The 12144-nt window shown below is 32.3% G+C and overlaps 1 pseudogene across 1 annotated transcript in view; it reads left to right on the top strand.

The window, feature by feature from the left end:
• LOC143250403 (glutamate receptor ionotropic, kainate 2-like) overlaps positions 1-12144 on the top strand; it is a 131312-nt pseudogene that overhangs the window by 104024 nt on the left and 15144 nt on the right. Inside the window, exons 12-13 of the transcript XR_013028170.1 lie at positions 348-546; positions 10126-10348. The product of XR_013028170.1 is annotated as a glutamate receptor ionotropic, kainate 2-like (transcript). The remainder of the gene's footprint in view (positions 1-347; positions 547-10125; positions 10349-12144) is intronic.

A 12144-nucleotide genomic window follows, 5' to 3' on the forward strand; every position in this document is an offset into this window, starting at 1 on the left:
CAGCCATGTCAACCCTTACTGTAATATATTTTTCTTCCACAATATAGACATGTCAACCTGTACTGTAACATTTTTTCTTCCAAAATAGAGCCATATCAACCCGTACTGTAATATATATTTCTTCCACAATAGAGCCATATCAACCCGTACTGTAATATATATTTCTTCCACAATAGAGCCATGTCAACCCGTACTATAATATATTTTTATTTCACAATAGAGCCATGTCAACCCGTACTGTAATATTTTTTCTTCCATAATAGAGCAACGTCAACCCTACAATAATATTTTTATTCCACAATAGAGCTATATCAACCCGTACTGTAATATATTTTCTTCAACAATAGAGCCATGTCAACCCGTACTATTGCTGGAATCTGGTATTTTTTCACTTTGATTATGATTTCTTCCTACACTGCCAACCTCGCTGCTTTCCTAACCGTAGAAAAAGTTGTTTATCCAATAGAGAATGCAGAGGACCTGGTGAAACAAACGAAAATTAGATATGGATGTTTAGGCACTGGATCAACCAAAGCGTTCTTTAAGGTATTTATATTTCATTATAACACATGATTTTTACATACCATATTCTGGGGTTCATTTCTTCTTCAGCCGAATTTTATGTAGAAATATATTTTTCTTGATCAGGATTTTGAGTTATGCTGAAACATTATGACTATTTGTCTATATATATATATATGTATATAGTTGTGAAGTAACATAACATAACTTATATTTCATACACGTACATAGTATTAATGCACTGTTAGTTTGAAGTACATTAAACAGGATTTAAAGTGACCTAACGAACATTATAATTTTCCAACTACTCGCGCTAAAACCCTAGACCGTTATGTAATTTCTGTGTATTTAAACAATAACAAAAATCACTATTCGTCATTGCAGAGGTCGCCCAAGTCGTATTAAACGTACGTACATAAAACTGTCATGTTTCAAATGTATATAAGCAAATATATATGTGGTTAGTGTGTACCACAATATGGACCTGATGGACTTTCCTCTCATTTTATCGAAAAATAAAAGAAAATACTGGATTCCCACTTTGTAAAATGGAAACGTTATTAAACAGACGGCCAAATTCCGTTATCTATAGCGACTAATACAACTCAGGATCTTTCACCTAGACTATCAGTTGAAAATTAGGGTTAGGGTAGGTAGACCTTGACTAGCTTTGTTTGTTATGTAAATCTAGTCACATTAAATAAATTGCATTAACAATATATATATACATACACATATATATACACATATATATATATGTATATATATCGGTAAATTTTCAGCACAATATTAATTGTGCCTCCACTAGCATAGCTGTACGTTTGTAAATTTACAAAGCTAGACATCGGATTTCGATACTCGTGGTGAGCAGAGCACAGAGAGCCAGCTGTGCAGTTTTGTACCTAAACTACAAACAAACAAATAGAACGATGGAAAATATAAAACACTGAAATTAAAACTAAACATTTAAACTTCCACTCAAAACAAACTCGAAATAAAATAGATTCATGGAATAAAATCCAAGGATTTGTTTGTTCTTTTAGTTTCGCTCAATACTACACCAGGGGCTATTCGTCCCTAATTTAGTTGTGTCGAGAGAAAGCAGCTAGCCCTAACCATCTATCACTAAATCTTGGACTACTCGTTTTACCAACAAATAGTGGGATTTACAATAACGCACCCACTACTGAAAGGGCGAGCATATTTGGTGTGCGGGGATTCGAACCCACGACTTTGAAATTACAAGTCGAGCACCATAACCACCTGGCCATGCCCGGTTCAGTAACTTATACCTGTTTCTTTCAACTTTCTCTTCAGAAAACCTTTCGTCGTAGCTAGAAAGTGTTAATATTGTACGAAAGGCCTCTTTGTCAAAATAACAGCAGCGGTTTATAATAAAATATAATAATAATAATAAATAAATTTATTAAGCAATAAATTAGACACAAAAAATCAAATATCAATATAAAACCATCAACAAAGAGTTAACTCGTCCTGTGATGGTTAAACACATAATAAAGTAAAATCAAAACTTACAAAATCAATATAAAGTTCCCAGAATATTATCATCAGTATTTAAGATCCATTGTTTTAAGTATTTCTTTTGATTAACACGATTAATAGAAGATCTTATACTATAAGGAATAAAATTATGAATACGAGGTGCCAAATAAAGATATTGATGAAGTGTAACTGTTTTACGTGGTGTGGGTACATTAATTGGAAAAAAAGATTGAAGTCGTGTAAAATATGAAGTGACTTTAAAAGGCCTATTAAAAGAAACATGCAATGTAGATAAAGCTAAAAAAATATAAATAAAGTTTATCATATGAAAGAGGGGAGTTAAATTTACTGAAATCGGTATCAAGCCTATGAGTAAAAATAAGAGAGAAAACACTTTTGCAACTTGTGAATTGGAATTAAAAAAGTCTTATATGTGCCACCCCAAATTGAAATACAATATTGTAAGAAAGATTGAAAGAGAGCATAATATACACTTAACAAAATATGATAAGGAGCACAATGACTAAGTTCAAAAATTAGCATAGAACTATATTTTAATTTATTAACTAAAGAATTAATATGAAATTGCCAATTTAATTTTCGATCTAAAATAATTCCTAAATATTTAACAGAGGAAACTTGAGTCAATTTGGGACACTTACAATTAGGGTAAGTATAACAATCACTAGAATGATAAAAAATAGAAGGAAAAGCTGGAATGACACCATAAAGGTTAAACTGAAGAAGAAAAGATTTAGATATATTTAAGGATAAGTCATTACAGAAAAGCCAATTTTTAATTTTATTAAGATCACTAGAAATAATGGCTTCATTAATTAGATTTGGCTTACTATAAACAACAGCAATATCATCGGCATAGGCTTGGATATCTCCAAAAACTGTTGGTAAAGAATATCATTTATATAAATGAGAAATAATAAAGGGCCCAGAACAGAACCTTGTGGTACTCCAACATTAATTGTAAGCCAATCACTATAATAATTATGGATACAATTTCAGGCTTATTGTTTTATAATACTTAAAACATTATTTCCAATATACAAGAGATGAAGATAAATATTTGATATTAAATTCGGGACGACTAGTGCACATAGTCCTCGTGTAGCTATGCGCGAAACTAAAAATACAAATAAACTGTAGCTTACGTCAATTGTTATCAGTAGGTTTGGGCTAACCTTTAATGTTTAAACTGTAACATGATTTGTAATGTTCTCTTAACTAGTAGGGGATAACCTTATTTAGTAGTGGAGTTCAAAGTGTAACCAATAAATCTTCCTTCAGTTACTTCGACAGATTCCCTTAAGACACTGCCAGTGGTGTATGTTATGTAGGATCTTGATAGCTTCACTATTATGGGGATTCGAACCATGTTTAGATCAAGGAAGTGCAGCTTTGACATGTTCCTTCCTCTCTGGAATTGTTATGTTGTTTTTATTGTTACTGTATCCTGAGTAATAACCTTTCTTACGTTGATGTATTACTCACATTGTGTTAAATGTTCACTGTTACTAGTGTTAACATTACCCTCTTCGTGCCATGTTAATCCAATGTTTACTTGTATATTTTTACTGATGTATGGCTACTCTGTGTTCACAACAGATTTGATGTATTACTTACATTGTGTTAAATGTTCACTGTTACTAGTGTTAACATTACCCTCTTCGTGCCATGTTAATCCAATGTTTACTTGTATATTACTAGTCTGTGTTCACAACAGATTACCACAGTCATACAAGTAATCCTATCTTTTCATACAAAATCTAGAGCTACATTAGTGTGTAAGATTCGGTTAGTCTGGTCCTGTCATTGTTATTACTTATATGTGTAGAGGGTATCTGTTTCATCATGTATTATGTACTCTGGTCATTAGTTCATTTTTAGTAATGTGTTTATTATAATATTAAAGCTAGTTATCCAGCAGTCTGTCTAACTGTGTTGGAAAGCTTGGATAGTTGTGTATAAACTAAGTTTATTGACGGTGGGACTCAATATGCTTTCGTTCAAATATAGTTTTATATTCGCTGTAGTTTGTTGATGTGTGTTTTTGACATATTTATGCATGTTATACAGATATATTCTACGGCTGGCCTTATGTGTGTTCTGTGGAATCTCTTTGTTTGTTACCAGTCAGGCTCCTAAGATAACTCAATCTTTTCCAAATTCTGGTTTTTATTTTATTAATGTGTGGTATCCAGTTTTATTAATGTGTGGTATCCAGTTTAATTAATGTGTGATATCTAGTTTAATTAATGTGTGGCATCCAGTTTAATTAATGTGTGATATCCAGTTTAATTAATGTTGAGTTAAGTGTAAACCCTAATCATTTTACTGATGTTACTAACTGTAAGAGAGCTCCATTTAGATATAACTGTTGTATTAAGTTACGTTTTGCACACATTAATTCCCCACATATTAGGGTATATTTAGTTTAGTACTGACTTAATGTTTTGTTTCTGGTTGGGTTAGGGGCACTTTGCTAGGTCGCGATATAGTCTGGAAACTGTGAGTAAAACGTTCAGATGTATGTCGCTGACATACATTGTAAACAATGTAGGACTATATATTCCTCCAGGAGTGTCCTTCTCACAATAGGTGCCCTCAACGTACACTCTGATGCTCCTATCTTCCAAGTTGGACAGCTTGTATCAGAAAGAGTCCATTGTGCCGAACTTTATAGAACGAATTTTCAACATCTAAGAAGCACGTGACTGTACATTGTTTGTCTATTAGATAAGTTTATAATTTCTTCTGTTTATCTTATGAAATGATTCGTGGTTTGTCTTCCTCTTCGGAAGCTGTTTCATACATTGATTTAATTTAATGTAGTTTATAAAACTATTATTTATTATTTTTAAGTAGTTTTCCCAGATTGCTTGTTAGACAGACATATGGGTTTGTAGTTTTCGTTTTCCCAGATTGCTTGTTAGACAGACATATGGGTTTGTAGTTTTCGTTTTCCCAGATTGCTTGTTAGACAGACTTATGGGTTTGTAGTTTTCGTTTTCCCAGATTGCTTGTTAGACAGACATATGGGTTTGTAGTTTTCGTTTTCCCAGATTGCTTGTTAGACAGACATATGGGTTTGTAGTTTTCGTTTTCCCAGATTGCTTGTTAGACAGACATATGGGTTTGTAGTTTTCGTTTTCCCAGATTGCTTGTTAGACAGACATATGGGTTTGTAGTTTTCGTTTTCCCAGATTGCTTGTTAGACAGACTTATGGGTTTGTAGTTTTCGGAGATATCTGCTGATTGTCCATCCTTCTAGAACATCAGAAACATCGGTCTATTTTCAAACGACCGGCAGGTATCCTGTTTTTAGAGGTGAGTACCTTACTTGTAACAGGAAGTATAAATACAGTTTCACACCTGGCGCCCCCTGGATTCTTAGAGGTGATAGAAACACAGAATTTGATGCCACCCAGAATCGCGGCAATATTATTACATAATCATATCTCTGACGTGTTTTAGCAAATCTTGGTTGTGTAGACAATCCAGGGCTATTATGGCACCAAATATGATTCTAATATAGGATGTGTTCCGAGACAACCAAAGTGTTATTGCAAATAGTATGTTCTTTGAGACGTATAGAGTAAATATTAATAGAAGTAAACGTAATATACATATAATATGTGTATGTATGAAAAATATGTTTATTAAACACAGCGTTGTGTCATGGGCTGTCTGTGCTGTTTTCATCACAGGGATACAACAGCATTAATTTTCCAACAATGCTATATTGGTAAAATATTACTCGAATAATTGCACATTAGAATATTCTTAATTTTCCTACAACACCATATTGGTAAAATATTAGTATTCAAATAGTGGTGTGATAGAACAGGTTACCTTTTTCAACAATACTATATCGATAAAATGCTATCATTTAAATAATGTTATGCTAGAACGTTATTAATTGCATAACAATACTATATTGGAAAAATAATATTATTCAAATAAAGATATCTTAGTACAGTATTACTTTTCTAACAATATTACATTGGTAAAACATTATTAGTCAAATAATATTATGTTAGAACAGTATTAATTCTCCAACAATACCACATTTGTAAAATATTATTATTCAAATAATGACACGTTAGAATAGTATCAATTTTCCAACAATACTATACTGAAAAAATAGAATCATTAAAATAATGGTATGTTAGAACAGTATTAATTTTCCAACAATACTATATTAGTAAAATTTCATAATTCCTATAGTGGTATGTTAGAACATTATTACTTGTCCCATAATTCTTCATTGGTAAAGTATTACTATTCAATTAATGTTATGTCAGAACAGTATCATTTTTCCAATAATACTACATTGGTAAAATATTATTATTCCAAAAATGGTATGTTGGAACGTTGTTAATTTTTCAACAATGCTACATTGGTAAAATATTATTATTCAAATAATGGTATGTTGGAACGTTGTTAATTTTTCAACAATGCTACATTGGTAAAATATTATTATTCAAATAATGGTATGTTGGAACGTTGTTAATTTTTCAACAATGCTACATTGGTAAAATATTATTATTCAAATAATGGTATGTTGGAACGTTGTTAATTTTTCAACAATGCTACATTGGTATTATTACTCTCTCGTTATGTTACCTTTAGTGTTATTAAAGTTTCATACTTTGGATAAATGAAGAGCTATAAAGATATATTTTCAAAACGGGACCAGTACCCGAGTACTTTCGAACTTAATAGTACAGTGTTTAGAAGGTCAACTGTGGTGGCGCCACTGATTGATTTAATTAAAATATGTTATTAATGTAAGAAATATGTTGATGAAGGTACTTAATTGTAAAATCTACAAAAATGACTATATAAGGTAAAGAAGAGGTAGCTCACTTACCTTTAGTAAGTGGTACTTAACAGGAATGCATATTTAATTAGTTAGCACGCAGGATCATCTTCAAAAGTTGTAACATTTTCAAAATGAGACCAGAAACTCAAGTGCTGTGTGTTAACTATTTTACCTCGAGCTATTACTACTCTGTCAAAATTAAGCTTTGGGACACTAGGAAAGTAACTGCACGTTTATTAACCGAATCTTCAATAACAATATTGTTACAACTACTTGCATGTCATAGATTGGGTAAAAGTAGGACTAATAGTACATGGAGTCATCTGTCTGGTACCACCTTCTTTACGGTATTTGTTACAACTACTTGAATGTCATAGATCGATTTAAAGGAGGACTAATAGTACATGGAATCATCAGTCTGGTACCACCTTCTTTACGGTATTTCTTACAATTACTTGAATGTCATACATCGGTTAAAAGGAGAACTAATAGTACATGGAATCAGCAGTCTGGTACCACCTTCTTTACGGTATTTGTTAAAACTACTTGAATGTCATAGATCGGTTAAAAGTAGGACTAATAGTACATGGAGTCATCTGTCTGGTGCCACCTTCTTTACGGTATTTGTTACAATTACTTGAATATCATAGATCGGTTAAAAGTAGGACTAATAGTACATGGAATCATCTGTCTGGTACCACCTTCTTTACGGTATTTGTTACAACTACTTGAATGTCATAGATCGGTTAAAAGTAGGACTAATAGTACATGGAGTCATCTGTCTGGTGCCACCTTCTTTACGGTATTTGTTACAATTACTTGAATATCATAGATCGGTTAAAATGAGGACTAATAGTACATGGAATCATCTGTCTGGTGCCACCTTCTTTACGGTATTTGTTACAATTACTTGAATATCATAGATCGGTTAAAAGTAGGACTAATAGTACATGGAATCATCTGTCTGGTACCACCTTCTTTACGGTATTTGTTACAACTACTTGAATGTCATAGATCGATTTAAAGGAGGACTAATAGTATATGGAATCATCAGTCTGGTACCACCTTCTTTACGGTATTTGTTACAACTACTTGAATGTCATAGATCGGTTAAAAGTAGGACTAATAGTACATGGAGTCATCTGTCTGTTACCACCTTCTTTACGGTATTTGTTACAATTACTTGAATATCATAGATCGGTTAAAAGTAGGACTAACAGTACATGGAATCATCTGTCTGTTACCACCTTCTTTACGGTATTTGTTACAACTACTTGAATGTCAGAGATCGGTTAAAAGTAGTACTAATAGTACATGGAATCATCTGTCTGGTACCACCTTCTTTACGGTATTTGTTACAACTACTTGAATGTCATAGATCGGTTAAAAGTAGGACTAATAGTACATGGAGTCATCTGTCTGGTGCCACCTTCTTTACGGTATTTGTTACAATTACTTGAATATCATAGATCGGTTAAAAGTAGGACCAATAGTACATGGAATCATCTGTCTGTTACCACCTTCTTTACGGTATTTGTTACAACTACTTGAATGTCAGAGATCGGTTAAAAGTAGGACTAATAGTACATGGAGTCATCTGTCTGGTGCCACCTTCTTTACGGTATTTGTTACAATTACTTGAATATCATAGATCGGTTAAAAGTAGGACTAATAGTACATGGAGTCATCTGTCTGGTACCACCTTCTTTACGGTATTTGTTACAACTACTTGAATGTCATAAATCGATTTAAAGGAGGACTAATAGTATATGGAATCATCAGTCTGGTACCACCTTGTTTACGGTATTTGTTACAACTACTTGAATGTCATAGATCGGTTAAAAGTAGGACTAATAGTACATGGAGTCATCTGTCTGGTGCCACCTTCTTTACGGTATTTGTTACAATTACTTGAATATCATAGATCGGTTAAAAGTAGGACTAATAGTACATGGAATCATCTGTCTGTTACCACCTTCTTTACGGTATTTGTTACAATTACTTGAATATCATAGATCGGTTAAAAGTAGGACTAATAGTACATGGAGTCATCTGTCTGGTGCCACCTTCTTTACGGTATTTGTTACAATTACTTGAATATCATAGATCGGTTAAAAGTAGGACTAATAGTACATGGAGTCATCTGTCTGGTACCACCTTCTTTACGGTATTTGTTACAACTACTTGAATGTCATAGATCGATTTAAAGGAGGACTAATAGTATATGGAATCATCAGTCTGGTACCACCTTGTTTACGGTATTTGTTACAACTACTTGAATGTCATAGATCGGTTAAAAGTAGGACTAATAGTACATGGAGTCATCTGTCTGGTGCCACCTTCTTTACGGTATTTGTTACAATTACTTGAATATCATAGATCGGTTAAAAGTAGGACTAATAGTACATGGAGTCATCTGTCTGGTGCCACCGTCTTTACGGTATTTGTTACAATTACTTGAATATCATAGATCGGTTAAAAGTAGGACTAATAGTACATGGAGTCATCTGTCTGGTTTCACCTTCTTTACGGTATTTGTTACAACTACTTGAATGTCATAGATCGATTTAAAGGAGGACTAATAGTACATGGAATCATCAGTCTGGTACCACCTTCTTTACGGTATTTGTTACAACTACTTGAATGTCATAGATCGATTAAAAGGAGGACTAATAGTACATGGAATCATCAGTCTGGTACCACCTTCTTTATGATATTTGTTACAACTACTTGAATGTCATAGATTGATTAAAAGGAGGACTAATTGTACATGGAATTATCTGTCTGGTACCACCTTTTTTACGGAATTTGTTACAATTACTTGAATGTCATAGATCGGTTAAAAGGAGAACTAATAGTACATGGAATCATCTGTCTGGTACCACCTTCTTTACGGTATTTGTTACAATTACTTGAATGTCATGGATCGGTTAAAAGGAGAACTAATAGTACATGGAATCATCTGTCTGGTACCACCTTCTTTACGGTATTTGTTACAACTACTTAAATGTCATAGATCGGTTAAAAGGAGAACTAATAGTACATGGAATCATCTGTCTGGTACCACCTTTTTACGGTATTTGTTACAGTCCTTTTTGTTCAGACATGATTCATTAGACATTCCAATAAAAGCGAAGAATTCAATATTTAGTAATAATATTGCCTTCAGCTATGGTATATAAATCAAAATAGTGACATGCTAAATCATTCTGATCAAGTTTATTAATAGATATTTTAAAGTTAACTCTGTCATTTTACAGGAATCCAAAATTCCAACCTACCAGAAGATGTGGGAAACTATGGCCAAGGTTCCCACCGTTTTTACCAAGTCAAACTCTGAAGGGGTCGAGCGGGTCCTCCTAGGAAACTACGCATTCTTGATGGAGTCAGCCTCTATTGAGTACAGAGTAGAGCGAAACTGTAATCTGACACAGATAGGAGGACTTCTGGATTCCAAGGGATATGGAATAGCAACTCCAAAGGGTAAGATTTACTTATGTAATAAAAGGATAAATGGATTTCAGAAAAAATATGCAATCTTTGTTGAATCAGTTTCCATTCTATCAGAGAAGACAAAACTGTAATGTGACACAGATAGGACTTCTGGATTCCAAGAGTTATTAGAATAGTAAATATAAAAGGTAATCTAAATAAAACTGCAAACAGTTTGTTCAACACCATGAATTATTTCATTATTTAAAAACAATAATGAGTATAGTTATTGTCATATGTAAGTATATTTACATTTAGAAATTAAACTTGCTTTCACAGTTGTTGTGTAAAATACTCTACCTATATATATATATATATATGAACACACATGACGTAATGACGTAAGGATTTGAAAATCAGTATATAACTATTATAGATCGATGTTGACAATATTTGTATGTAGTGTCAGAAGCTATAGAATGAATTCAGTTAGATAGTACTGGTGAAATACTTTCAATTTTAGAGTTTAATAAACTCGAAGGTTGAGTCATTCATTTCATAACTGGTTTTTCACGTTTTAATAATAACGTAACAATTGATGTAAGTTTTAGATATGCAAGTAGGATGTATTGTTTTTATCGACATGAGAATTCATTACATTGTTAATTTAAAGTAAACAACTGTTGAGAACAAGTCTCTGAAAACAGTCTTTTTCTATTTCATAGACGTAATGAGAAGTGAAATAGATTAAAACATTGAATTCAAAAATAAAATTAAAATATTTCAGTTTTTGAGAAAGGTTCAAATAAAAACATGTCGCAAACCAAACTATCATTCCCAGGCCTATTAACTTAAAACATAAACTGTATGTTTCATATATGAATGTAAAATATTAAAACAACAATTATTAGAGAAGACTAGAGTAACATCATCAGTTTACGGTGTAAGAGACATTTTCTCACCACCTTGTGACATCAGTGATTGAACACCACATTAATTGTATATTAATGCATAAGATATAAGTTTTCTTACCACCTTGTGACATCAGTGATTGAAACCCACATTAATTGTATATTAATACATAATATATAGGTTTTATTACCACTGTGTGACATCAGTGATTGAACACCACATTAATTGTATATTATTACATAAGATATAGGTTTTATTACCACTCTGTGACATCAGTGATTGAAACCCACATTAATTGTATATTAATACATAAGATATAGGTTTTATTACCACTTTGTGACATCAGTGATTGAAACCCACATTAATTGTATATTAATGCAAAAGATATAGGTTTTCTTACCACCTTGTGACATCAGTGATTGAAACCCACATTAATTGTATATTAATGCATACGATATAGGTTTTATTACCACTTTGTGACATCAGTGATTGAACATCACATTAATTGTATATTAATACATAAGATATATGTTTTCTTACCACTTTGTGACATCAGTGATTGAAACCCACATTAATTATATCTTAATACATAAGACATAAGTTTTCTCACCACCTTGTGACATTAGTGATTGAACGTCACATTAATTGTATATTAATACATAAGATATAGGTTTTATTACCACTTTGTGACATCAGTGATTGAACACCACATTAATTGTATATTAATGCATAAGATATAGGTTTTCTTACCACCTTGTGACATCAGTGATTGAAACCCACATTAATTATATCTTAATACATAAGACATAAGTTTTCTCACCACCTTGTGACATTAGTGATTGAACGTCACATTAATTGTATATTAATACATAAGATATAGGTTTTATTACCACTTTGTGACATCAGTGATTGAACACCACATTAATTGTATATTA

The sequence above is a fragment of the Tachypleus tridentatus genome, chromosome 5, assembly GCF_004210375.1.
Source record: "Tachypleus tridentatus isolate NWPU-2018 chromosome 5, ASM421037v1, whole genome shotgun sequence".
Classification (NCBI taxonomy): Eukaryota; Metazoa; Arthropoda; class Merostomata; order Xiphosura; family Limulidae; genus Tachypleus; species Tachypleus tridentatus.